The sequence below is a fragment of the Anomaloglossus baeobatrachus genome, unplaced genomic scaffold (genome assembly GCF_048569485.1).
Source record: "Anomaloglossus baeobatrachus isolate aAnoBae1 unplaced genomic scaffold, aAnoBae1.hap1 Scaffold_292, whole genome shotgun sequence".
Classification (NCBI taxonomy): Eukaryota; Metazoa; Chordata; class Amphibia; order Anura; family Aromobatidae; genus Anomaloglossus; species Anomaloglossus baeobatrachus.
Window position 1 is genome coordinate 47,456 of NW_027442369.1, and position 27,305 is coordinate 74,760.

The 27,305-nt window shown below is 52.5% G+C and overlaps 1 pseudogene; it reads right to left on the reverse strand.

Moving 5' to 3' along the window:
• Positions 1–27,305, reverse strand: part of LOC142266882 (ephrin-A3-like) — an 83,681-nt pseudogene that overhangs the window by 31,982 nt on the left and 24,394 nt on the right.

Genomic DNA, 27,305 nt, shown 5'->3' on the forward strand with positions numbered 1-27,305 from the left:
TCTGGACTCCAGCCTGTGATGAGGCTTTTAACCGGCTGAAGGATGCTTTGATCTGCGATCCTGTCCTGGCTGCTCCAGACTACAAGAGGAGATTCATTGTGCAAACGGATGCCTCTGCTTATGGACTGGGAGCTGTCCTCAGCCAGGTGAATGCAGCGGGGGACGAGCACCCCATCGCCTATCTCAGCCGGAAACTGCTGGACCGAGAAGTGGCCTATGCAACTGTTGAGAAGGAATGTCTGGCTGTAGTGTGGGCCCTTAAGAAACTACGGCCGTATCTGTATGGACGGGAATTCACTGTGGTTACTGATCACAATCCCCTCACCTGGCTGAACAGAGTCTCTGGGGACAATGGACGCTTACTGCGATGGAGCCTGGCTCTGCAGCCCTATAACTTTACCATACAATATAGAAGGGGCAGCCAACACCAAAATGCAGATGGACTGTCCAGGCAAGAGGAGCCTTGAGTCCTGTCAGCCATGCCTGCGTGTACTTAACCAGCGACCTGTAGAGGTCCCTAGTACGTACACAAGTTGGGAGGGGAAGGAATTGTCATGATGTATTTTACCTTCTCACTGTATTTGCTGTAATACTATGTCAGGATGTGATGTCACTTTCCTTTGGTTGTACTTACTGAACACTTTGAAATGTCTTGGGATGTAAGTAACCATACCTTCCCCCCATCTCCTGTGTCTCTGGGCCCATAATGCAATTATCTCTTGTCCACACAGCCAGAGGAACTTCCCATTGTTTCGTAAGCAGTGGATAACGCCAACTACACAAACCTGTAGACATCTCGGAGCCAACCTTCTAGAATCTTCTAGTGGGCCCAACCATTGCATAGACCCCTACCCTTGAGGGGCGGGCCCACGAGCTCAAACAATTCACTCCTGTTTCTAAATGCAGTTGGGAGTTGAGTTTTTGAAGAGGAAGGGAGCGAGATCTGAATCTGCGGACAGACCTCGCCGTCCAGTGGATTGTGTGGGATTTCTGGGACTCTGAAAAGGACTATTACGTTGTGATCTGGCACTTTGGATTATCGGGAGGTGCCCCCCGAATCTGTTTTATTTGGACTTGTCGTGTGCTGTTCCTGTATTCCTGTTAGTAAACCTGTTGGATCATCCTCGGCCTGTTGTCTCTCTTTGCTCTGATGTACACCCCGTCACAATGGTACTGTCTATTTCTAAAATGTAGATAGTCAGAGGGAGGGCTCCTTCAGTTCTGCAGAGAAGATAAATGATTTGGATCTTCACATCCTATCAATGATTGTGCAAAAATGTGGGTAAAACAATTGAGTGACAAAAGGTATTCCAGAACCTGCTGAAGTCATTGCTCCAGGAGCAGACAATGTGCTGACAGTTATGAAACAAGACAAGTGGGAATACATCCCAACTGACAGATGAGTAATATGTGTATTGTTGTCCCTTTAGATCAAAATCTGGAAATGTTGCATCATTGGCGCCACCATGGGCATGGATCTACTTCCGTCAGAAGCCAAGCAACCTTCAGACCAAAAACAGAGACCAACCGTGGAAAATGTGGCCTTATTGAAAACCAAACAAAAGAAGACCTAGAAGAAGAAGATGTGACCCAAAACTTCACCTCCAATCTGTATTGTGCCTATATGAACTGCACTGGGGAACATTCTCTAACAGAAGAGATGATTGCCCTAAGGACTCAGAGGACTTGTCAAAGCAAAATAGGCAGATGTCAACAATTAAAAATACAGAATCAGACAGGCTATAAAGAGATTGCTATTATTTGTGGCTCTCATACAAATAAAAAATGCAAACGTATGAGGGCAGGAAATAATATGAGATTAACAATATAATGACCGTTTCATCATATACACAAAATGGAAAATTGTTAACAAAATCATAGATACAAGGATTATCTATAATAATTGTAGGAACACTCCCAGTAGCGACATATGCTGCTAAAGCACAAGGCCGATTCTCTTGTTTGGTGGTTACATTTATAAATACCACAAGTAGAGATAGATATACTAGATTTATTACATTACACAAGATAATGGTAGATGGTGGGAATGGGTACTTTCTTAGTTACCTGATTTTTGGATATATTCGTTATATATTAGGAGTAATATTTGCTATAATTTGTGCATGCATTGCTTTGTGTTGTTGTATACAGTGTACACTTTCCTTATGTCAATCATCTGCTAAAACCATGCCCTTAGGATATGGTACCTTGTATAAATAATCTATGGCTCAAAATAGCCAAGTGTGGAATGTATTGCAAATATAAAAATGGCTATTTTTTGAGTCTATACATTATGTTAAACTATAACATATTGATTAATCAGACAGACAAAGTGTACATGGTTACAAAATCTTGTATATACTTAAGGATTTCTGTGTGTTTGTCTTGAATATACAGACAGACAATATACCATTGTAACAGAAACCTTATGATTTACATCAAATATCTGATGGTTTTGTGTGTTTGCTATCCATTGAAATAGAAACTCTGATCTATTTAGTTCAACAATCTGATGTTTTATGTGTTTGCTATTTACACAGACAGACAATATATCCATTTACCTATGTCAAATACCTGATGTGTATTCTTGGGAGATTTGAATGTCTCTGGGTTTATTACCCCATTGTCCGATGTGTGGTGTACCTCTGATTCATCTATGCCCAATGACTGGCCATCAAAGGGCATGGATCAATAAGACTACAACACATTAACTTTAAGGCTTGTAATATTGTTCAAGCCTCTATAAGATCAGCTGAAGTATAGCACAGACATAAGCTCGTGTTTGCTGCCTCCGTGAGACGTCCGGGCAGTGATGTCCAGGAGTTCTCTGTCTATGTCCTGCTTCTCTGACTTCCAGACAGATGATGTCCAAAGCTCCTTGGTGATGTAAGTATATTTAACTGTACTTAACCTTTGTATGTTCAATATACAAAAGTGTACGCAATATCATACTTTTCCTTTAAGTTTGTATTTCACATTAACCTTTATAATAAAATTACTTATTTGCCTTCTTTAAAGCCGTATCTGAACCTTAGTGTTAAAAATATTAGCAAAACAGGGCGGAGCAGAGGGCAACCTGCATAGGGACAGAGCAGAGGGCAACCTGCATAGGGGCGGAGGAGAGGGCAACCTGCATAGGGACGGAGCAGAGGGCAACCTGCATAGGGGCGGAGGAGAGGGCAACCTGCATAGGGGAGGAGCAGAGGGCAACCTGCATAGGGGCGGAGCAGAGGGCAACCTGCATAGGGGCGGAGGAGAGGGCAACCTGCATAGGGGCGGAGGAGAGGGCAACCTGCATAGGGGCGGAGGAGAGGGCAACCTGCATAGGGGCGGAGCAGAGGGCAACCTGCATAGGGGCGGAGCAGAGGGCAACCTGCATAGGGGCGGAGCAGAGGGCAACCTGCATAGGGGCGGAGCAGAGGGGCAAAACAGGACTGCCTGAATGCCTCTCGATAGGAGTTTCCTCACGTTATTGTGAGGAAAGAGTTAACCTTGTTCACTGACTTAGAAAATAATAGAAATTCATTCTCCCTGGCAAGACTGAACCAGACTTATTTGCGTAATAAACTGTGAGACCAACCTAACATTATCTGGCGCCCGAAAAGCAGGGACCCGTGTTTCCAATCCCAGGACGCAGTGGACTGTCTTGCCATTCAGAGGAGGAGGTGACCAGACGTGGTGACCAGAAACACCTGGCCAGGTAAGAGTTTAACCTTATTCTTCTCTTTATGCTCCCCACATCTGATCTCCCCTCTCCTCAACGCGCAAAATGGTACACTGTGAGTAGAAACTGGGTTATTGGCGGGTTTCTACTGAACTCTGAGAGAGCCTTGCCAGCTGATGTTTTCTGTGCCTTGGTTGGTTGTTTGTTTGTTTCTCTGTGTTTCTCTGCCTCTCCGTGTGTCGCGTGTCTGCTCTCCTGCGCTTTCCTTCTGTGCTGTTGTCTTTGCTGGTTGTTATAGATCCCATACATCAGTGAGTGTTGAAAGGGAATAGTGTACCTGCTCTGTCCAATGGATGTGATATTCACTGCCCTAGTGTTAGTGGGAATAGCCCTGTTTGCCATTGCTATCGGATATAGAGGGTAACCCAGCGCCATTCAACATTCTCAGCCCCCTCTGAAGTTAGGACACCACCTTTCAGTAGGAATACAAAAGGAGTTAGTCTCTGAGTATCTCCAGGAAAGGTGGTTCTAGACCTCACCTTAGGTAGGAATACAAAAGGAGTTAGTCTCTGAGTATCTCCAGGATAGGTAGGTTTAGTCCAAAGGACGTTCAAGGGTCTAAAAGCTGAAGAAGATAGACGAAGAATGGGGCAAGGAATATCAAAAGACAGAAGAGCTGGATGCACCCTGCAACATCTCATTACGTGTTATCATGGCAAAAGAACAGCCAGTCAGTCCAAGGAAGTTTTTAAGACATTTGGATTGAAGGGGAAGGATCAATTGGACCCCAACAAATGGGACACAATAACAGCTACTAGAGCAGGAGTGATAGCAGATAAATCATGGACTGAACTAGTCAGAACTCTTTCTGACATGGCAAAAACAGCCCACGATCAAGGTTGGATATATCATGAAGAATCAGACACATGGGAAGAAGGCTAATAAGGAACAGCAGCTTCCTCCGTACCTGTCAGCTACTCCTGGAACAGCTTCAAAAATAGCAGGATCCCCGGGATGGACCTGCACAAACTGTAGCCAACAAAATCCGGACTGGAGTGAAACATGCCTAGCCTGTGGAGCCCCACAGCACAAACTACAAGCCACAGCACCAGTGCCTCTTTATCCCGTAGTGGAAAGAAGAGTCCTGATAAGACCACCTGTTAATCCACAAAACCCAGATGCTCCCAGAGATGCAGTTCCTCGTACGTATGATGACTACGTACCCTGGACTCCAGCCCAGCAGATGGCTTTCCTGCAAAATGCTCCAGACCCGACTAGAAACCCAGTCAGTTTTTCACGTTACCTGAACCAAATACAGGTCTCCTACAGAAGCACTTGGTTGGACATGGAAGGTTTGTGTAGAGTTAAAATGTCTCCCGAACTGTATGCCAAACTCACTGCCCACCTGACAGGACATGTTCCGGACAATACCCGTAATGTGGAATCGGGCCAAGATTTCATGATAAGACTCAATCTCTTCTGCGCCCAGGAGCAAAGAACTAAGGGCACAATGGGACCAGTGCATCAAGGTCATGTGGAGAATGTCAGCTCATTTTACTACAGATTGATGCAGTCATTCGCAGATGAAGGGCTGGACTTACAAGCGGGTGCGATACGTCGCCTGATGGTAAGATCCTTCATGGATGGAATACATGCACCTCTGGCAGAAAGATTGAAAGCGTGCTGCCCAGAATGGAGAAACATGGAAGACATAGATCTTCTAGTGAACAAAGCAAGTGGCTTAGAAACCGCCGCAAAGGATAAAAGGAGCAACAAGAAAGTTGTCATAGCAGCAGTGGACGGTGAGCCAGAAGGTACAAGAAGGAAGGCACCGACCTGCTACTATTGTGGGAGTCAGAGGACATGTGATCAGAGACTGTAGAAAGAAGAAGAGGGACACTCAAAACCAACCCCAGAGTCAGGAGGAGAAGACTGCCTGACTTGCGGCAGCACGGGATAGGGATGCCAGAGGTCCATTTATACATGTCCCCCTTCACATTGGCAACAAGGAAATAAGAGCTTTAGTGGACTCAGGAGCCTCTCGCTCCGTACTCCCCAAGAATCTGGTGCCTGAAGGATCCATCTCCTCTGAAGCTACTGTAGTATCCGGAGTTGATGGACAAGCCCAGATAATCTCAATAATACATCCACTGAAGGTGAAACTGGGACCATACATGTTCGTGTCTAAATTCTTAGTGTCCCCCCTGGGTGGAGATGCCCTAGTGGGAGCAGATCTACTATCAAGACTACAAGCTCAGATTGTCTACAATGAAGATGGATCTGCTATCCTGCAAATTCCAGAAGATATCCCAGAATAAATACTGTGCACTCTCCAGATGATAGAAGACCAACCAGAATCTGAAGTTACACATGAAGTATACACGGATCCAATACTTCTACAAGTTCCTGCAAAACTCTGGTCCACATCAAAAACTGACCTCGGCACACTACCCGTGCCCACAGTAAAAGTTTCAGTCAAGCCTGGAATTACGCCACCGCAGCTGAGACAATCCCCCCTCCCGCTACCTCTCGCAGTACATCTACCAGTACGTGGATGATTTACTACTGTGCTGCCCTAGTGAAGAAAAATGCACAACTGCTTCAATAAGTCTTCTTACCTTTCTGGCAGAAGTAGGATGCAAAGCGAGCAGAGATAAATTGCAGTTCTGCAAAACGAGGGTCACTTTCCTGGGTCATTGCCTTTCTGCGGGACAAAAATACCTCAGCCCGGACAGACAAGAAGTTATCAGGAAAGCAAGCATTCCTAGAAATCTCAAACAACTCAGAGGATTTTTAGGGCTAATATCATTTTGCAGACAGTGGATTCCCAATGCATCGCTACTCATGCAACCGCTGTATGATTGCACAAAGAATGTTCCTTTCTCCCTCACAGAAGAAGCTCGACAAAACTTTCAAAAGCTCAAGGAACTAGTGATTGATGCACCTGCTCTGGCACTACCAAACTATGATCTCACCTTTAATCTGTTCGTAGCAGAGCTTCAAGGATTTGCCGTAGGAGTACTCACCCAGAAGACGGACAAACATCACATAATCGGGTACTACTCCTCTCAACTTGACAACGTCACAAAAGCAGCACCAACCTGTGTCCGTGCTGTTACAGCAGTTTCAAACATACTGAAGAAAGCATCTGAAATCTCACTCGATTTCCCGACTACCATCCTTACCAGCCATGACATTTATGCTGTTCTCAATCAAGTGCAGCTGAAACGCCTCTCCATGGCAAGACAGGTCAGACTCCAGTGCACGCTGTTGCTACCCCCAAACATCTCATTTGCTCGAGTTACAAGTCTAAACCTTGCTGATCTGCTGATCTTTACAAGTTTAGAAGAGAGGACAGAAGAGAGGACAGAAGAGAGTGACAAACGTACCAGTGCACCATTTGATCATGATTGTCAGGAACTCATTGAACATGAGGCAAAGCCCCTGCACAATATACAGGCAACACCGCTTACAAATCCAGACTTTGAACTTTTTGTGGATGTAGCAGATACGCTGATGAAGCAGGCAAGTTCCACACCGGATTTGCAGTAGTGACTCTATATGCAGTCCTAGCCAAACAACCGCTACCTCCACGCATATCTGCTCAAGAAGCAGAACTTCTTGCTCTCATCTGGGCAATTGAGTTTCTGGAAGAACAAACAGCGAACAGCTACACGGACTCAGCCTATGCACATGGCATTGTGCACGATTTTGGCACTATCTGGCAGATAAGAGGATTCCTCACAGCAACAGGAAATTCCATCAGGCATGGAGCCTCAGTGAAGAAACTAATGGAAGTAGCCTTGATACCAAAACAGCTAGCAATCATAAAGGTTGCTGCCCACACCAAGGCTCAAACACCCGAGGCAAGGGGAAATCGCTTGGCCGATCAAACAGCAAAACAAGCAGCCTTACTCCCTTTGAAGGAGACTGAAACAGTGTCAACGACGGAGGAAGAAATGCAGAACCTCTTTGAGACACAAGAAAACGCCTCTGAGGAAGAAAAGGCCGGATGGCGGGCCAATGGGGCAGAAAAGGTGGAGGGGATTTGGCGCCTAAACGGACTTCCCGTCCTGCCACGCAGTTGGTTCCCTGCCATTTTCCAAGTACTCCACTATCCCACACACAGTAGCACAAACTCAATCATGAACCAGATGCAACCTTATTGGGTAGCCCCCGGCTTCAGACAATACGCCTCCCAGAGAATAAAAGCTTGTCACAGCTGTCAACAACATAATCCAGGCCAGCTAACTAAAACCCCGCAAAGACACATGCCAAAGACGTTTGCCCCATTTCAAAGAGTACAAATAGACTATATACAGTTGCCAAAACATGGCATCTACGAGTTTGTACTTGTCTGTGTAGACCTCTTCTCAGGATGGCCAGAGGCCTATCCTGTAAGCTCAGCCACGGCCCGAATTACAGCAAAGAAATTGGCCTGTGAGCTGGTGCCTCGGTTTGGACTCCCTGAAGTCATAGAGTCAGACCGAGGTACTCATTTCACTGGACAAGTTTTCCAGAACACCTGTGCCCTGTTAGGCATTCAGTCAGCCTTACACACGCCTTACCACCCACAGTCATCAGGGAAAGTGGAAAGGTTAAATGGCACTCTAAAGCTCAAACTAGCCAAGGCAGTGGAGGAGACTGGTAGACCATGGACAGAATGTCTCCCCATAGCTCTTTACTCTATAAGGACTACCCCGCAGGGAAAGCACAGGCTCTCACCCTTTGAAATACTCTTTGGTAGTGCACCCAGATTAGGATGCTACTTCCCGCAGGAGTTACACCTGCAATGTGATAGCCTAACGTCTTATGTTATTTCCCTGCAGAAGAGACTAGCTGAAACCCACCAAAGGGTCTACTCTTCTCTACCTGATCCTGATGCCGTTCCAGGAACCCACTCTCTAAAGCCTGGTGACCGGGTCTACCTAAAGAAGCACGTGAGAAAGACCCTTGAGCCACGATTCGAAGGGCCTTTGACTGTCCAGCTGAGCACTCCAACCTCCGTCAAACTTGAGGGGAGATCGATATGGGTCCATGCCAGCCACTGCAAGAAGGCCTAATACTGCTGTCTTTCCTCTAGAAATCACCTTGGCGTATCATGATGAGACTCCTATCGAGAGGCATGCAGGCAGTCCTGGGTGACGGATGTGAGACGACACTCCCTGAGCAAACCCGCGGCTTAGAAAGTATCTGGAGGCTAGCCTGCTTTCTCTATAGTCCACAGCTTCTCGATGGCCCCCTGTCCATCAATCACGCCAATAGGGGGGATTGTGAGGAAAGAGTTAACCTTTTTCACTGACTTAGAAAATAATAGAAATTCATTCTCCCTGGCAAGACCGAACCAGACTTATTTGCGTAATAAACTGTGAGACCAACCTAACAAAGGCTTGTAATATTGTTCAAGCCTCTATAAGATCAGCTGAAATATAGCACAGACATAAGCTCGTGTTTGCTGCCTCCGTGAGACGTCCGGGCAGTGATGTCCAGGAGTTCTCTGTCTATGTCCTGCTTCTCTGACTTCCAGACAGATGATGTCCAAAGCTCCTTGGTGATGTAAGTATATTTAACTGTACTTAACCTTTGTATGTTCAATATACAAAAGTGTACGCAATATCATACTTTTCCTTTAAGTTTGTATTTCACATTAACCTTTATAATAAAATTAATTATTTGCCTTCTTTAAAGCCGTATCTGAACCTTAGTGTTAAAAATATTAGCAAAACAGGGCGGAGCAGAGGGCAACCTGCATAGGGGCAGACAAGAGGGCAACCTGCATAGGGACGGAGCAGAGGGCAACCTGCATAGGGGCGGAGCAGAGGGCAACCTGCATATGGGCGGAGCAGAGGGCAACCTGCATAGGGGCGGAGGAGAGGGCAACCTGCATAGGGGCGGAGCAGAGGACAACCTGCATAGGGGCGGAGCAGACGGCAACCTGCATAGGGGCGGAGGAGAGGGCAACCTGCATAGGGGCGGAGCAGAGGACAACCTGCATAGGGGCAGAGCAGAGGGCAACCTGCATAGGGGCGGAGGAGAGGGCAACCTGCATAGGGGCGGAGGAGAGGGCAACCTGCATAGGGGCAGAGGAGAGGGCAACCTGCATAGGGACGGAGCAGAGGGCAACCTGCATAGGGGCGGAGGAGAGGGCAACCTGCATAGGGACGGAGCAGAGGGCAACCTGCATAGGGGCGGAGCAGAGGGCAACCTGCATAGGGGCGGAGCAGAGGGCAACCTGCATAGGGGCGGAGCAGAGGGCAACCTGCATGGGGCGGAGCAGAGGGCAACCTGCATAGGGGCGGAGGAGAGGGCAACCTGCATAGGGGCGGAGGAGAGGGCAACCTGCATAGGGGCGGAGGAGAGGGCAACCTGCATAGGGGCGGAGCAGAGGGCAACCTGCATAGGGGCGGAGCAGAGGGCAACCTGCATAGGGGCGGAGCAGAGGGCAACCTGCATAGGGGCGGAGCAGAGGGCAACCTGCATAGGGGCGGAGCAGAGGGCAACCTGCATAGGGGCGGAGGAGAGGGCAACCTGCATAGGGGCGGAGGAGAGGGCAACCTGCATAGGGGCGGAGCAGAGGGCAACCTGCATAGGGGCGGAGCAGAGGGCAACCTGCATAGGGGCGGAGCAGAGGGCAGGGGCGGAGGAGAGGGCAACCTGCATAGGGGCAAAGGAGAGGGCAACCTGCATAGGGGCGGAGGAGAGGGCAACCTGCATAAGGGCGGAGGAGAGGGCAACCTGCATAGGGGCGGAGGAGAGGGCAACCTGCATAGGGGCGGAGGAGAGGGCAACCTGCATAGGGGCGGAGGAGAGGGCAACCTGCATAGGGGCGGAGGAGAGGACAACCTGCATAGTGGCGGAGGAGAGGACAACCTGCATAGGGGCGGAGGAGAAGACAACCTGCATAGGGGCGGAGGAGAAGACAACCTGCATAGGGGCGGAGGAGAGGACAACCTGCATAGGGGCGGAGGAGAGGACAACCTGCATAGGGGCGGAGGAGAGGACAACCTGCATAGGGGCGGAGGAGAGGACAACCTGCATAGGGGCGGAGGAGAGGACAACCTGCATAGGGGCGGAGGAGAGGACAACCTGCATAGGGGCGGAGGAGAGGACAATCTGTTTTAGGCCACGCCCCCTAACCACACCCATTTCACAGTCACGCCCATATCCACTCCCCATCCACACCCATTCAGCATGGACACGCAGGCAGCCGGCGTGCCTCCAGAATGGACACGCAGGCAGCCGGAGGGCCTCCAGCATGGACACGCAGGCAGCCGGCGGGCCTCCAGCATGGACACCAGGCAGCCGGCGGGCCTCCAGCATGGACACGCAGGCAGCCGGCGGGGCTCCAGGATGGACACGCAGGCAGCCGGCGGGCCTCCAGCATGGACACGCAGGCAGCCGGCGGGCCTCCAGCATGGACACGCAGGCAGCCGGCGGGCCTCCAGCATGGACACGCAGGCAGCCGGCGGGCCTCCAGCATGGACACGCAGGCAGCCGGCGGGCCTCCAGCATGGACACGCAGGCAGCCGGCGGGCCTCCAGCATGGACACGCAGGCAGCCGGCGGGCCTCCAGCATGGACACGCATGTAAGCCGTGCACCGGGGTGGGCTCTTTAGGATACAGCGAAGTCACAAATGGGAAATAAACGGCCCCAAAACTAGAATAACTAACAAAAGTGCTTTACTACAATTTGGATATGAACACAATCTAACAGGGGAAGACACTCAGGGAAAAATTCACAAACACTCAGCGAATAAGCTGAGACCCTTGTGCTATACAGCGTGGCGCCTTTTAACATGAGTCAACTACAATATATACACTATATGTTACCTACAGGCATGACTGGATATTCCAACCACCAACTACCTTTTAATACCCTTAAACATGAAACAAAAAAATGGATGGGTGTGAAACACAAGCCGCCCGCAGTATAGCACAACAGTTTACAAACTTAAAATAAATTTACTCTAACCCCAAATTGACTATTCCCCTGCCCCAATATAAATATAGTGCCCATTAATGGAGGATCCTTCCCAAGATTCACCTTGAATAACCAAACAACTTACTATATACAATGACTGCTTAGCAAAGAGCATAAAGACAAATAAAAAAAAACCCAGATATATTGTTCAATACAAGTTCCCTCCTGAATGAGCTCAACTCTGGCCTAAAATAGGTCTTAGCAACATCCAGGTGTGAGGTGATTGTGGTCCACAGAGAAGCCTCAATGGCAAATAATTAGATGTTGTAGTTGTAGAAACAATGGTCCCAAATGGTGATTGTGCAGTAAGTGTGGCCTGAAGGGGTTACAATGACTACCTAAACTAACTACAGGCCCTATCTGAGTCTCAAATATTTTGGCGCCAAACTGATGTGAGGTGCGTGCACGGTTACCCACTGCGATGGCGCAGTGGGTCTTACTTATCTTATGGACCCGGGTCTGCTCTGGACAATATGTCTGAAGTACGCAGTAAGATGAGAGGCCTCTCCAACAGCTGAGCAGTACTGCCGGTCACTGGGGCTCGTCTCCTTGGCAACGTCCTATCCTTTCAGCAATCTTCTCCCATCTGGTAAGGATACGGATACAGTGTCACAGCTCTGATCAAGAGGATAGATTTCTAGTGGCAAATATTCTCTCTTCCCTCTTCCGCACGTCCTGTGTCTCTGTACTCATTCACTGCCAACCGCTTCCAAGATGGCTGCTGCTCTACTGCCTGTGATGTCATTGTGTTTATCAGCCTGTAGCTCCGCCCCATCTGAGCTACCTATTGCAGTCTTTCATCTGTGCTGAGAAACAGCGTCCTCTTATGGTGGAATAATGACATTGTTGTCCCTTATAAAGTATTATCACATCATTACTGACAGCTGCAGGGTTTAAAGTTACATACAATAAATACTGTTCACATTTATGAGACACAAATATATACGTCTAAACTATGCTTGTGAGGTGATACAGGGTCTTGCCATGCACATCTTTAACCAGGTACATATTCCTGGCCATGAACAATGGGAGCTGTTTCACCATCTCACACGCAGGCAGCCGGCGGGCCTCCAGCATGGACACGCAGGCAGCCGGCGGGCCTCCAGCATGGACACGCAGGCAGCCGGCGGGCCTCCAGCATGGACACGCAGGCAGCCGGCGGGCCTCCAGCATGGACACGCAGGCAGCCGGCGGGCCTCCAGCATGGACACGCAGGCAGCCGGCGGGCCTCCAGCATGGACGCGCAGGCAGCCGGCGGGCCTCCAGCATGGACTCGCAGGCAGCCGGCGGGCCTCCAGCATGGGCACGCAGGCAGCCGGCGGGCCTCCAGCATGGACACGCAGGCAGCCGGCGAGCCTCCAGCATGGACACCAGGCAGCCGGCGGGCCTCCAGCATGGACACGCAGGCAGCCGGCGGGCCTCCAGCATGGACACCAGGCAGCCGGCGGGCCTCCAGCATGGACGCGCAGGCAGCCGGCGGGCCTCCAGCATGGACTCGCAGGCAGCCGGCGGGCCTCCAGCATGGGCACGCAGGCAGCCGGCGGGCCTCCAGCATGGACACCAGGCAGCCGGCGGGCCTCCAGCATGGACGCGCAGGCAGCCGGCGGGCCTCCAGCATGGACTCGCAGGCAGCCGGCGGGCCTCCAGCATGAGCACGCAGGCAGCCGGCGGGCCTCCAGCATGGACACGCAGGCAGCCGGCGGGCCTCCAGCATGGACACGCAGGCAGCCGGCGGGCCTCCAGCATGGACACGCAGGCAGCCGGCGGGCCTCCAGCATGGACACGCAGGCAGCCGGCGAGCCTCCAGCATGGACACCAGGCAGCCGGCGGGCCTCCAGCATGGACGCGCAGGCAGCCGGCGGGCCTCCAGCATGGACGCGCAGGCAGCCGGCGGGCCTCCAACATGGACGCGCAGGCAGCCGGCGGGCCTCCAGCATGGACGCGCAGGCAGCCGGCGGGCCTCCAGCATGGACGCGCAGGCAGCCGGCGGGCCTCCAGCATGGACGCGTAGGCAGCCGGCGGGCCTCCAGCATGGACGCGCAGGCAGCCGGCGGGCCTCCAGCATGGACGCGCAGGCAGCCGGCGGGCCTCCAGCATGGACGCGCAGGCAGCCGGCGGGCCTCCAGCATGGACGCGCAGGCAGCCGGCGGGCCTCCAGCATGGACGCGCAGGCAGCCGGCGGGCCTCCAGCATGGACGCGCAGGCAGCCGGCGGGCCTCCAGCATGGACGCGCAGGCAGCCGGCGGGCCTCCAGCATGGACACCAGGCAGCCGGCGGGCCTCCAGCATGGACGCGCAGGCAGCCGGCGGGCCTCCAGCATGGACTCGCAGGCAGCCGGCGGGCCTCCAGCATGGGCACGCAGGCAGCCGGCGGGCCTCCAGCATGGACACGCAGGCAGCCGGCGAGCCTCCAGCATGGACACCAGGCAGCCGGCGGGCCTCCAGCATGGACACGCAGGCAGCCGGCGGGCCTCCAGCATGGACACCAGGCAGCCGGCGGGCCTCCAGCATGGACGCGCAGGCAGCCGACGGGCCTCCAGCATGGACGCGCAGGCAGCCGGCGGGCCTCCAGCATGGACCCGCAGGCAGCCGGCGGGCCTCCAGCATGGACACGCAGGAAGCCGGCGGGCCTCCAGCATGGACACGCAGGCAGCCGGCGGGCCTCCAGCATGGACACGCAGGAAGCTGGCGGGCCTCCAGCATGGACACGCAGGAAGCTGGCGGGCCTCCAGCATGGACACGCAGGCACCCGGCGGGCCTCCAGCATGGACACGCAGGCAGCCGGCGGGCCTCCAGCATGGACACGCAGGCAGCCGACGGGCCTCCAGCACGGAGACGCAGGCAGCCGGCGGGCCTCAAGCACGGAGACGCAGGCAGCCGGCGGGCCTCCAGCACGGAGACGCAGGCAGCCACAGTGAGGTCGCACAGACAGGCGGCGGGGGGCGCCCGCACAGACAGTCGGCGGAGGGCGCCCGCACAGACAGGCGGCGAGGGGCGCCCGCACAGACAGGCGGCGAGGGGCGCCCGCACAGACAGGCGGCGGGGGGCGCCCGCACAGACAGGAGGCGGGCCGACCGCACAGAGAGGCGGCGGGCCGACCGCACAGACAGGCGGCGGGGGGCGCCCGCACAGAGAGGCGGCCGGCCGACCGGACAGAGAGGCGGCCAGCCGACCGCACAGAGAGGCTCCGGCCGGAGGGGGGGGGGGGAGGGAGGGGAATCAGTGCTGGGGAGATTATGTTTACATACCTTAGCAGCAGCACAGAGCAGACAGAGACTAGTTTCGGGCAGCACGCTCCTCTCTGTTATGCCACGTCACGTGTTAGGATGGTAGGAGGGAAAAGCAGGGAGGCGGGGAGAGAGTGGGTGGGCGGAGCCCGGGAGACGGCCGTCCCGTCCGTGGCAACGGGACAAACAATGCAAAGCGTGATAGTCCCGCTGTATCCGGGACGGTTGGGAGGTATGATATAGCTCTGGTGAGGAGAGGGCTGCTGGGGCATAAATATCTGGTGGGAGGGGGCTGGAGGCATACAGAGCTGGGGAGTGCTGGGGGGTATATAGATCTGGTGGGGTGACTGAGGGGTATACAAATCTGGTGTGGGGGCTGGGGGACATACAAATCTGGTGAGGGGGGTGGCTGGAGGCATATAGCTCTGGTGAGGAGAGGGCTGCTGGGGCATACATATCTGGTGGGAGGGGGCTGGAGGCATACAGAGCTGGGGAGTGCTGGGGGGTATATAGATCTGGTGGGGTGACTGAGGGGTATACAAATCTGGTGTGGGGGCTGGGGGACATACAAATCTGGTGAGGGGGGTGGCTGGAGGCATATAGCTCTGGTGAGGAGAGGGCTGCTGGGGCATACATATCTGGTGTGAGGGGGCTGGAGGCATACAGAGCTGGGGAGTGCTGGGGGGTATATAGATCTGGTGGGGTGGCTGAGGGGTATACAAATCTGGTGTGGGGGCTGGGGGACATACAAATCTGGTGAGGGGGGTGGCTGGAGGCATATAGCTCTGGTGAGGAGAGGGCTGCTGGGGCATACATATCTGGTGGGAGGGGGCTGGAGGCATACAGAGCTGGGGAGTGCTGGGGGGTATATAGATCTGGTGGGGTGACTGAGGGGTATACAAATCTGGTGTGGGGGCTGGGGGACATACAAATCTGGTGAGGGGGGTGGCTGGAGGCATATAGCTCTGGTGAGGAGAGGGCTGCTGGGGCATACATATCTGGTGGGAGGGGGCTGGAGGCATACAGAGCTGGGGTGTGCTGGGGGGTATATAGATCTGGTGGGGTGGCTGAGGGGTATACAAATCTGGTGTGGGGGCTGGGGGACATACAAATCTGGTGAGGGGGGTGGCTGGAGGCATATAGCTCTGGTGAGGAGAGGGCTGCTGGGGCATACATATCTGGTGGGAGGGGGCTGGAGGCATACAGAGCTGGGGAGTGCTGGGGGGTATAAAGATCTGGTGGGGTGGCTGAGGGGTATACAAATCTGGTGTGGGGGCTGGGGGACATACAAATCTGGTGAGGGGGGTGGCTGGAGGCATATAGCTATGGTGAGGAGAGGGCTGCTGGGGCATACATATCTGGTGGGAGGGGGCTGGAGGCATACAGAGCTGGGGAGTGCTGGGGGGTATATAGATCTGGTGGGGTGACTGAGGGGTATACAAATCTGGTGTGGGGGCTGGGGGACATACAAATCTGGTGAGGGGGGTGGCTGGAGGCATATAGCTCTGGTGAGGAGAGGGGTGCTGGGGCATACATATCTGGTGGGAGGGGGCTGGAGGCATACAGAGCTGGGGTGTGCTGGGGGGTATATAGATCTGGTGGGGTGGCTGAGGGGTATACAAATCTGGTGTGGGGGCTGGGGGACATACAAATCTGGTGAGGGGGTGGCTGGAGGCATATAGCTCTGATGAGGAGAGGGCTGCTGGGGCATACATATCTGGTGGGAGGGGGCTGGAGGCATACAGAGCTGGGGAGTGCTGGGGGGTATATAGATCTGGTGGGGTGACTGAGGGGTATACAAATCTGGTGTGGGGGCTGGGGGACATACAAATCTGGTGAGGGGGGTGGCTGGAGGCATATAGCTCTGGTGAGGAGAGGGCTGCTGGGGCATACATATCTGGTGGGAGGGGGCTGGAGGCATACAGAGCTGGGATGTGCTGGGGGGCATATAGATCTGGTCGGGGGGCATACAAATTTGGTGAGGGGGCCATACAGATGTGGTGAGGGGGTGACTGGAGGCATATAGCTTTGGGTAGGGGGGGGGGTGGTTACAGCATTCCTTGGTGTTCAGCTCCTCTTCCTGCAGTCTCTTTATCTGTGGACAGAGCTCAGCATGTTGCTCGGTAGCTCTGCCCACAGATGCACTTCCGTACACAAACAGCCCAGCAGTGAGCAGTGAGTGCACGCTGAGCTGCAGATTTAAAGTGCCGGCAGCCAGAGTGCTGCTGCCGCCCACCCATAACAGCGGCAGCACAGAGCCAGAGCAGTGAAGCAGCGCTCGGCTCTGCTCTGCTCATGTGCATTAGGAGGGGGAGAAAGTCAGACTGGGAGAGAGCGGGTGGACGGAGCCACGGGCGGGACAAAAAGCCTCACGATCGTGACACCGGGACACCCGCTCAAATCCGGTACAGTCCCGCTGTATCCGGGACGGTTGGGAGGTATGCCAACACTGCTGACCCCCCAACGCCTGCCCTCCCCACCAAGGACAGAGAACAGGCGGCTTATCTGCTACACGACACTCGTGTTCGCGGGTGCAGGGAAGACACATCACAGCCGTCATATATTGGGTACACAGGCAGTAACAGAAGATTCCTGGAGCAATGTAAGGTCGAGCCGGCACAGAGCCCCCCCATTCCTCCTGCCTGTGACGTACGACTATGTAGAGGTCACACGTCACCAAGGAGAGATCTTCGCAGCTTCCTGGGTACACGCTAATGGCTGCCGCTTGTAGAACAGCGTGCAGCCGCCTCCTGCAGATGAGGGGAATCTATTTTACAGAAAAAACTATTGCCAACTACACCAATAACCACAACAACCATATGAGGCCTCTTATTGCATAGATTCAATATAAACACCAAAAAGGAAAATGCAGGCCATATAATATATAACACATCATCTTTATTAACAATAATAGTTAAAACCACATAACAATAATGGATCAGCCCAAGAGGGACGGATGGAATAATGGGGATCGCCGGGCACTTGTTATACTATTATAAATGGAAAACCATATATGGATGGTATGAAATGCTATTCTGTTTCAAAAATCATTAATGACTGCAAACCTTTCCTTAATAATAACCATTAAATAATGTATAAGTAGTAGCAAGGGTATGGTTTGCTGTGACATAAATTACTTAATGCAACATAACATTACCAAAGTCCAAAAATTAGGCTGCCACGACCTCCCACAGACACACTGACGCGCGTTTCGCACTTAACCGTGCTTTGTCCAGGAGACAATAGAAAAAACTATTGTCCAAGTATCAGATGCGATCGATCAGACGTCACGTGGTCCCGGAGGCAGAAAATTGTGATCAGCATCACAATCAGTGCTGCGATCACCAGCTCCAGCCTCCAGGACAAGAGCAGAGAAAGCACTGGGCAGAACAACACAAAGGACTACAGCCACATCTGAGAGGCAGCCTCTACGAGGAGCCAATACACCAAATACAAACCACAGACAACCGCTGATCTCCAGCTACAGAGAACGCACATTACAAGGGACAGTCCGCACTAACATCAGCAGAGACGTGAGGATACAGCCACATCTGAGAGGCGGCCTCTACCAGGAGCCGATACACCAAATACAAACCACACACAACCGCTGATCTCCAGCTACAGAGAACGCACATCACAAGGGACAGTCCGCACTAACAGCAGAGATGTGAGGACACAGCCACATCTGAGAGGCGGCCTCTACCAGGAGCCAATACACCAAACACAAACCACAGACAACCGCTGATCTCCAGCTACAGAAAACGCACATCACAAGGGACAGTCCGCACTAACGTCAGCAGAGATGTGAGGACACAGCCACATCTGAGAGGCGGCCTCTACCAGGAGCCGATACACCAAATACAAACCAAAGACAACCGCTGATCTCCAGCTACAGAGAACGCACATCACAAGGGACAGTCAGCACTAACGTCAGCAGAGATGTGAGGACACAGCCACATCTGAGAGGCGGCCTCTACCAGGAGCCGATACACCAAATACAAACCACAGACAACCGCTGATCTCCAGCTACAGAGAACGCACATCACAAGGGACAGTCAGCACTAACGTCAGCAGAGACATGAGGACACAGCCACATCTGAGAGGCGGCCTCTGCCAGGAGCCGATACACCAAATACAAACCACAGACAACCGCTGATCTCCAGCTTCAGAGAACGCACATTACAAGGGACAGTCAGCACTAACGTCAGCAGAGATGTGAGTACACAGCCACATCTGAGAGGCGGCCTCTACCAGGAGCCGATACACCAAATGCAAACCAAAGACAACCGCTGATCTACAGCTACAGAGAACGCACATTACAAGGGACAGTCCGCATTAACGTGAGCAGAGATGTGAGGACACAGCCACATTTGAGAGGCGGCCTCTACCAGGAGCCGATACACCAAATACAAACCAAAGACAACCGCTGATCTCCAGCTACAGAGAACGCACATCACAAGGGACAGTCAGCACTAACGTCAGCAGAGATGTGAGGACACAGCCACATCTGAGAGGCGGCCTCTACCAGGAGCCGATACACCAAATACAAACCACAGACAACCGCTGATCTCCAGCTACAGAGAACGCACATCACAAGGGACAGTCAGCACTAACGTCAGCAGAGACATGAGGACACAGCCACATCTGAGAGGCGGCCTCTACCAGGAGCCGATACACCAAATACAAACCACAGACAACCGCTGATCTCCAGCTTCAGAGAACGCACATTACAAGGGACAGTCAGCACTAACGTCAGCAGAGATGTGAGTACACAGCCACATCTGAGAGGCGGCCTCTACCAGGAGCCGATACACCAAATGCAAACCAAAGACAACCGCTGATCTACAGCTACAGAGAACGCACATTACAAGGGACAGTCCGCATTTACGTGAGCAGAGATGTGAGGACACAGCCACATCTGAGAGGCGGCCTCTACCAGGAGCTGATACACCAAATACAAACCACAGACAACCGCTGATCTCCAGCTACAGAGAACGCACTGTCAGAGTTCCGGGATTTCCAGTTCTCTTTTGAAAGAGCTTGCCCTTTGTTAACATGGAGTTTGCTGTTCTGTTGCCCTACTTCCTGTCCATCTGTTTAAAAGGCCGCCCCTAAGCTTAGTCCAGTGCCTGAGTATACTGCTTGCTGTGTACTCCTGCTCTGCTGCTCTTGGTTCCTGATTGATATTTGGATCCTCTTGAAAAACAACCGACATCGACTCTGGACTTCACCTGGTCTCATCAAGCTGTGCCCGGACTCCGTCTGCCGTCTTTGGTCAGCACTTCTGCCCAGTTCTTTCCGGTTCGTAACCACTCTGGACTCTCATCTCGTACGGACATTTTTGGACTATACCTTATTGCCCTTTGTGTCCCGGCTGCTGCGCATTTAGGCCTTCTGGGGTGATTGTCAGACAGTCCCTGTATAGGGGTTCGCTCTTGGTGGTCTCCCTGGGGGAGTCCGGTGCGTGGTCCCGGGAATTCCCCTTTGCTCCGATCCTGGAAGGTATTTCCTGTGTTTTATGTTCTGCTGTGTTTTTGTTCCGTTTATGTACATACCGTGGTTGCATATTATAAACGTCTTTGCACCAAGAACTCGTCTCTGGTTGTCATTGCCCTAACGCAATCGAAATCCTCAATACATACAATAGTATTACATGCACATTACAAGGGACAGTCCGCACTAACGTCAGCAGAGATGTGAGGACACAGCCACATCTGAGAGGTGGCCTCTACCAGGAGCCGATACACCAAATACAAACCACGGACAACCGCTGATCTCCAGCTACAGAGAACGCACATCACAAGGGACAGTCCGCACTAACGTCAGCAGAGATGTGAGGACACAGCCACATCTGAGAGGTGGCCTCTACCAGGAGCCGATACACCAAATACAAACCACAGACAACCGCTGATCTCCAGCTACAGAGAACGCACATTACAAGGGACAGTCCACACTAACGTCAGCAGAGATGTGAGGACACAGCCACATCTGAGAGGTGGCCTCTACCAGGAGCCGATACACCAAATACAAACCACAGAAAACCGCTGATCTCCAGCTACAGAGAACGCACATCACAAGGGACAGTCCGCACTAACGTCAGCAGAGACATGAGGACACAGCCACATCTGAGAGGCGGCCTCTACCAGGAGCCGATACACCAAATACAAACCACAGACAACCGCTGATCTCCAGCTACAGAGAACGCACATTACAAGGGACAGTCCGCACTAACGTCAGCAGAGATGTGAGGACACAGCCACATCTGAGAGGTGGCCTCTACCAGGAGCCGATACACCAAATACAAACCACAGACAACCGCTGATCTCCAGCTACAGAGAACGCACATTACAAGGGACCTGCAGCACTAACGTCAGGAGAGATGTGAGGACACAGCCACATCTGAGAGGCGGCCTCTACCAGGAGCCGATACACCAAATACAAACCACAGACAACCGCTGATCTCCAGCTACAGAGAACGCACATTACAAGGGACAGTCCGCACTAACGTGAGCAGAGATGTGAGGACACAGCCACATCTGAGAGGCGGCCTCTACCAGGAGCCAATACACCAAACACAAACCACAGACAACCGCTGATCTCCAGCTACAGAGAACGCACATTACAAGGGACAGTCCGCACTAACGTCAGCAGAGATGTGAGGACACAGCCACATCTGAGAGGCGGCCTCTACCAGGAGCCGATACACCAAATACAAACCACAGACAACCGCTGATCTCCAGCTACAGAGAACACACATTACAAGGGACAGTCCGCACTAACGACAGGAGAGATGTGAGGACACAGCCACATCTGAGAGGCGGCCTCTACCAGGAGCCAATAAACCAAATAAAAAACCAAAGACAACCGCTGATCTTTAGCTACAGAGAACGCACATCACAAGGGACAGTCAGCACTAACGTGAGCAGAGATGTGAGGACACAGCCACATCTGAGAGGCGGCCTCTACCAGGAGCAGATACACCAAATACAAACCACAGACAACCGCTGATCTCCAGCTACAGAGAACGCACATTACAAGGGACAGTCAGCACTAACGTGAGCAAAGACGTGAGGATACAGCCACATCTGAGAGTTGGCCTCTACCAGGAGCAAATACACCAAATACAAACCACAGACAACCGCTGATCTCCAGCTACAGAAAACGCACATCACAAGGGACAGTCCGCACTAACGTGAGCAGAGATGTGAGGACACAGCCACATCTGAGAGGCGGCCTCTACCAGGAGCCAATACACCAAATACAAACCACGGACAACCGCTGATCTCCAGCTACAGAGAACGCACATTACAAGGGACAGTCAGCACTAACGTGAGCAAAGACGTGAGGATACAGCCACATCTGAGAGGTGGCCTCTACCAGGAGCAAATACATCAAATACAAACCACAGACAACCGCTGATCTCCAGCTACAGAAAACGCACATCACAAGGGACAGTCCGCACTAACGTGAGCAGAGATGTGAGGACACAGCCACATCTGAGAGGCGGCCTCTACCAGGTGCCAATACACCAAATACAAACCACGGACAACCGCTGATCTCCAGCTACAGAGAACGCACATTACAAGGGACAGTCAGCACTAACGTGAGCAGAGACGTTAGAATACAGCCACATCTGAGAGGCGGCCTCTACCAGGAGACGAAACACCAAATACAAACCACAGACAACCGCTGATCTCCAGCTACAGAGAACGCACATCACAAGGGACAGTTCGCACTAACGTGAGCAGAGACGTGAGGATACAGCCACATCTGAGAGGCGGCCTCTACCAGGAGCCAATACACCAAATACAAACCACAGACAACCGCTGATCTCCAGCTACAGAGAACGCACATCACAAGAGACAGTCAGCACTAACGTCAGCAGAGACATGAGGACACAGACACATCTGAGAGGCGGCCTCTACCAGGAGCCAATACACCAAATACAAACCACAGACAACCGCTGATCTCCAGCTACAGAGAACGCACATCACAAGGGACAGTCAGCACTAATGTGAGCAGAGACATGAGGACACAGCCACATCTGAGAGGCGGCCTCTACCAGGAGCCGATACACCAAATACAAACCACAGACAACCGCTGATCTCCAGCTACAGAGAACGAACATTACAAGGGACAGTCCGCACTAACGTGAGCAGAGACGTGAGGATACAGCCACATCTGAGAGGCGGCCTCTACCAGGAGCCAATACACCAAATACAAACCACAGACAACCGTTGATCTCCAGCTACAGAGAACGCACATTACAAGGGACAGTCAGCACTAACGTGAGCAGAGATGTGAGGATACAGCCACATCTGAGAGGCGGCCTCTACCAGGAGCCAATACACCAAATACAAACCACAGACAACCGCTGATCTCCAGCTACAGAGAACGCACATCACAAGGGACAGTCAGCACTAACGTGAGCAGAGACGTGAGGATACAGCCACATCTGAGAGGCGGCCTCTACCAGGAGCCAATACACCAAATACAAACCACAGACAACCGCTGATCTCCAGCTACAGAGAACGCACATTACAAGGGACAGTCAGCACTAACGTCAGCAGAGATGTGAGGACACAGCCACATCTGAGAGGCGGCCTCTACCAGGAGCCGATACACCAAATACAAACCACAGACAACCGTTGATCTCCAGCTACAGAGAACGCACATTACAAGGGACAGTCAGCACTAACGTGAGCAGAGATGTGAGGATACAGCCACATCTGAGAGGCAGCCTCTACCAGGAGCAGATACACCAAATACAAACCAAAGACAACCACTGATCTCCAGCTACAGAGAACGCACATCACAAGGGACAGTCAGCACTATCGTGAGCAGAGATGTGAGGACACAGCCACATCTGAGAGGCGGCCTCTACCAGGAGCCAATACACCAAATAAAAAACCAAAGACAACCGCTGATCTCCAGCTACAGAGAACGCACATTACAAGGGACAGTCAGCACTAACGTGAGCAGAGATGTGAGGACACAGCCACATCTGAGAGGCGGCCTCTACCAGGAGCCAATACACCAAATACAAACCACGGACAACCGCTGATCTCCAGCTACAGAGAACGCACATTACAAGGGACAGTCAGCACTAACGTGAGCAGAGACGTGAGGATACAGCCACATCTGAGAGGTGGCCTCTACCAGGAGGAAATACACCAAATACAAACCAAAGACAACCGCTGATCTCCAGCTACAGAGAACGCACATTACAAGGGACAGTCAGCACTAACATCAGCAGAGACGTGAGGACACAGCCACATCTGAGAGGCGGCCTCTACCAGGAGCCGATACACCAAATACAAACCACAGACAACCGCTGATCTCCAGCTACAGAGAACGCACATCACAAGGGACAGTCAGCACTAACGTCAGCAGAGATGTGAGGACACAGCCACATCTGAGAGGCGGCCTCTACCAGGAGCCGATACACCAAATACAAACCACAGACAACCGCTGATCTCCAGCTACAGAAAACGCACATCACAAGGGACAGTCAGCACTAACGTCAGCAGAGACATGAGGACACAGCCACATCTGAGAGGCGGCCTCTACCAGGAGCCGATACACCAAATACAAACCACAGACAACCGCTGATCTCCAGATACAGAGAACGCACATTACAAGGGACAGTCAGCACTAACGTCAGCAGAGATGTGAGTACACAGCCACATCTGAGAGGCGGCCTCTACCAGGAGCCAATACACCAAATACAAACCACGGACAACCGCTGATCTCCAGCTACAGAGAACGCACATTACAAGGGACAGTCAGCACTAACGTGAGCAAAGACGTGAGGATACAGCCACATCTGAGAGGTGGCCTCTACCAGGAGCAAATACATCAAATACAAACCACAGACAACCGCTGATCTCCAGCTACAGAAAACGCACATCACAAGGGACAGTCCGCACTAACGTGAGCAGAGATGTGAGGACACAGCCACATCTGAGAGGCGGCCTCTACCAGGTGCCAATACACCAAATACAAACCACGGACAACCGCTGATCTCCAGCTACAGAGAACGCACATTACAAGGGACAGTCAGCACTAACGTGAGCAGAGACGTTAGAATACAGCCACATCTGAGAGGCGGCCTCTACCAGGAGACGAAACACCAAATACAAACCACAGACAACCGCTGATCTCCAGCTACAGAGAACGCACATCACAAGGGACAGTTCGCACTAACGTGAGCAGAGACGTGAGGATACAGCCACATCTGAGAGGCGGCCTCTACCAGGAGCCAATACACCAAATACAAACCACAGACAACCGCTGATCTCCAGCTACAGAGAACGCACATTACAAGGGACAGTCAGCACTAACGTGAGCAGAGATGTGAGGACACAGCCACATCTGAGAGGCGGCCTCTACCAGGAGCCAATACACCAAATACAAACCACAGACAACCGCTGATCTCCAGCTACAGAGAACGCACATCACAAGGGACAGTCAGCACTAACGTGAGCAGAGACGTGAGGATACAGCCACATCTGAGAGGCGGCCTCTACCAGGAGCCAATACACCAAATACAAACCACAGACAACCGCTGATCTCCAGCTACAGAGAACGCACATTACAAGGGACAGTCAGCACTAACGTCAGCAGAGATGTGAGGACACAGCCACATCTGAGAGGCGGCCTCTACCAGGAGCCGATACACCAAATACAAACCACAGACAACCGTTGATCTCCAGCTACAGAGAACGCACATTACAAGGGACAGTCAGCACTAACGTGAGCAGAGATGTGAGGATACAGCCACATCTGAGAGGCAGCCTCTACCAGGAGCAGATACACCAAATACAAACCAAAGACAACCACTGATCTCCAGCTACAGAGAACGCACATCACAAGGGACAGTCAGCACTATCGTGAGCAGAGATGTGAGGACACAGCCACATCTGAGAGGCGGCCTCTACCAGGAGCCAATACACCAAATAAAAAACCAAAGACAACCGCTGATCTCCAGCTACAGAGAACGCACATTACAAGGGACAGTCAGCACTAACGTGAGCAGAGATGTGAGGACACAGCCACATCTGAGAGGCGGCCTCTACCAGGAGCCAATACACCAAATACAAACCACGGACAACCGCTGATCTCCAGCTACAGAGAACGCACATTACAAGGGACAGTCAGCACTAACGTGAGCAGAGACGTGAGGATACAGCCACATCTGAGAGGTGGCCTCTACCAGGAGGAAATACACCAAATACAAACCAAAGACAACCGCTGATCTCCAGCTACAGAGAACGCACATTACAAGGGACAGTCAGCACTAACATCAGCAGAGACGTGAGGACACAGCCACATCTGAGAGGCGGCCTCTACCAGGAGCCGATACACCAAATACAAACCACAGACAACCGCTGATCTCCAGCTACAGAGAACGCACATCACAAGGGACAGTCAGCACTAACGTCAGCAGAGATGTGAGGACACAGCCACATCTGAGAGGCGGCCTCTACCAGGAGCCGATACACCAAATACAAACCACAGACAACCGCTGATCTCCAGCTACAGAAAACGCACATCACAAGGGACAGTCAGCACTAACGTCAGCAGAGACATGAGGACACAGCCACATCTGAGAGGCGGCCTCTACCAGGAGCCGATACACCAAATACAAACCACAGACAACCGCTGATCTCCAGATACAGAGAACGCACATTACAAGGGACAGTCAGCACTAACGTCAGCAGAGATGTGAGTACACAGCCACATCTGAGAGGCGGCCTCTACCAGGAGCCGATACACCAAATACAAACCACAGACAACCGCTGATCTCCAGCTACAGAGAACGCACATTACAAGGGACAGTCAGCACTAACGTCAGCAGAGATGTGAGTACACAGCCACATCTGAGAGGCGGCCTCTACCAGGAGCCGATACACCAAATGCAAACCAAAGACAACCGCTGATCTACAGCTACAGAGAACGCACATTACAAGGGACAGTCCGCATTAACGTGAGCAGAGATGTGAGGACACAGCCACATCTGAGAGGCGGCCTCTACCAGGAACCGATACACCAAATACAAACCACAGACAACCGCTGATCTCCAGCTACAGAGAACGCACATTACAAGGGACAGTCCGCACTAACGTGAGCAGAGACGTGAGGATACAGCCACATCTGAGAGGCGGCCTCTACCAGGAGCCAATACACCAAAAAAAAAACCACAGACAACCGTTGATCTCCAGCTACAGAGAACGCACATTACAAGGGACAGTCAGCACTAACGTGAGCAGAGATGTGAGGACACAGCCACATCTGAGAGGCGGCCTCTACCAGGAGCCAATACACCAAATACAAACCACAGACAACCGCTGATCTCCAGCTACAGAGAACGCACATCACAAGGGACAGTCAGCACTAACGTGAGCAGAGACGTGAGGATACAGCCACATCTG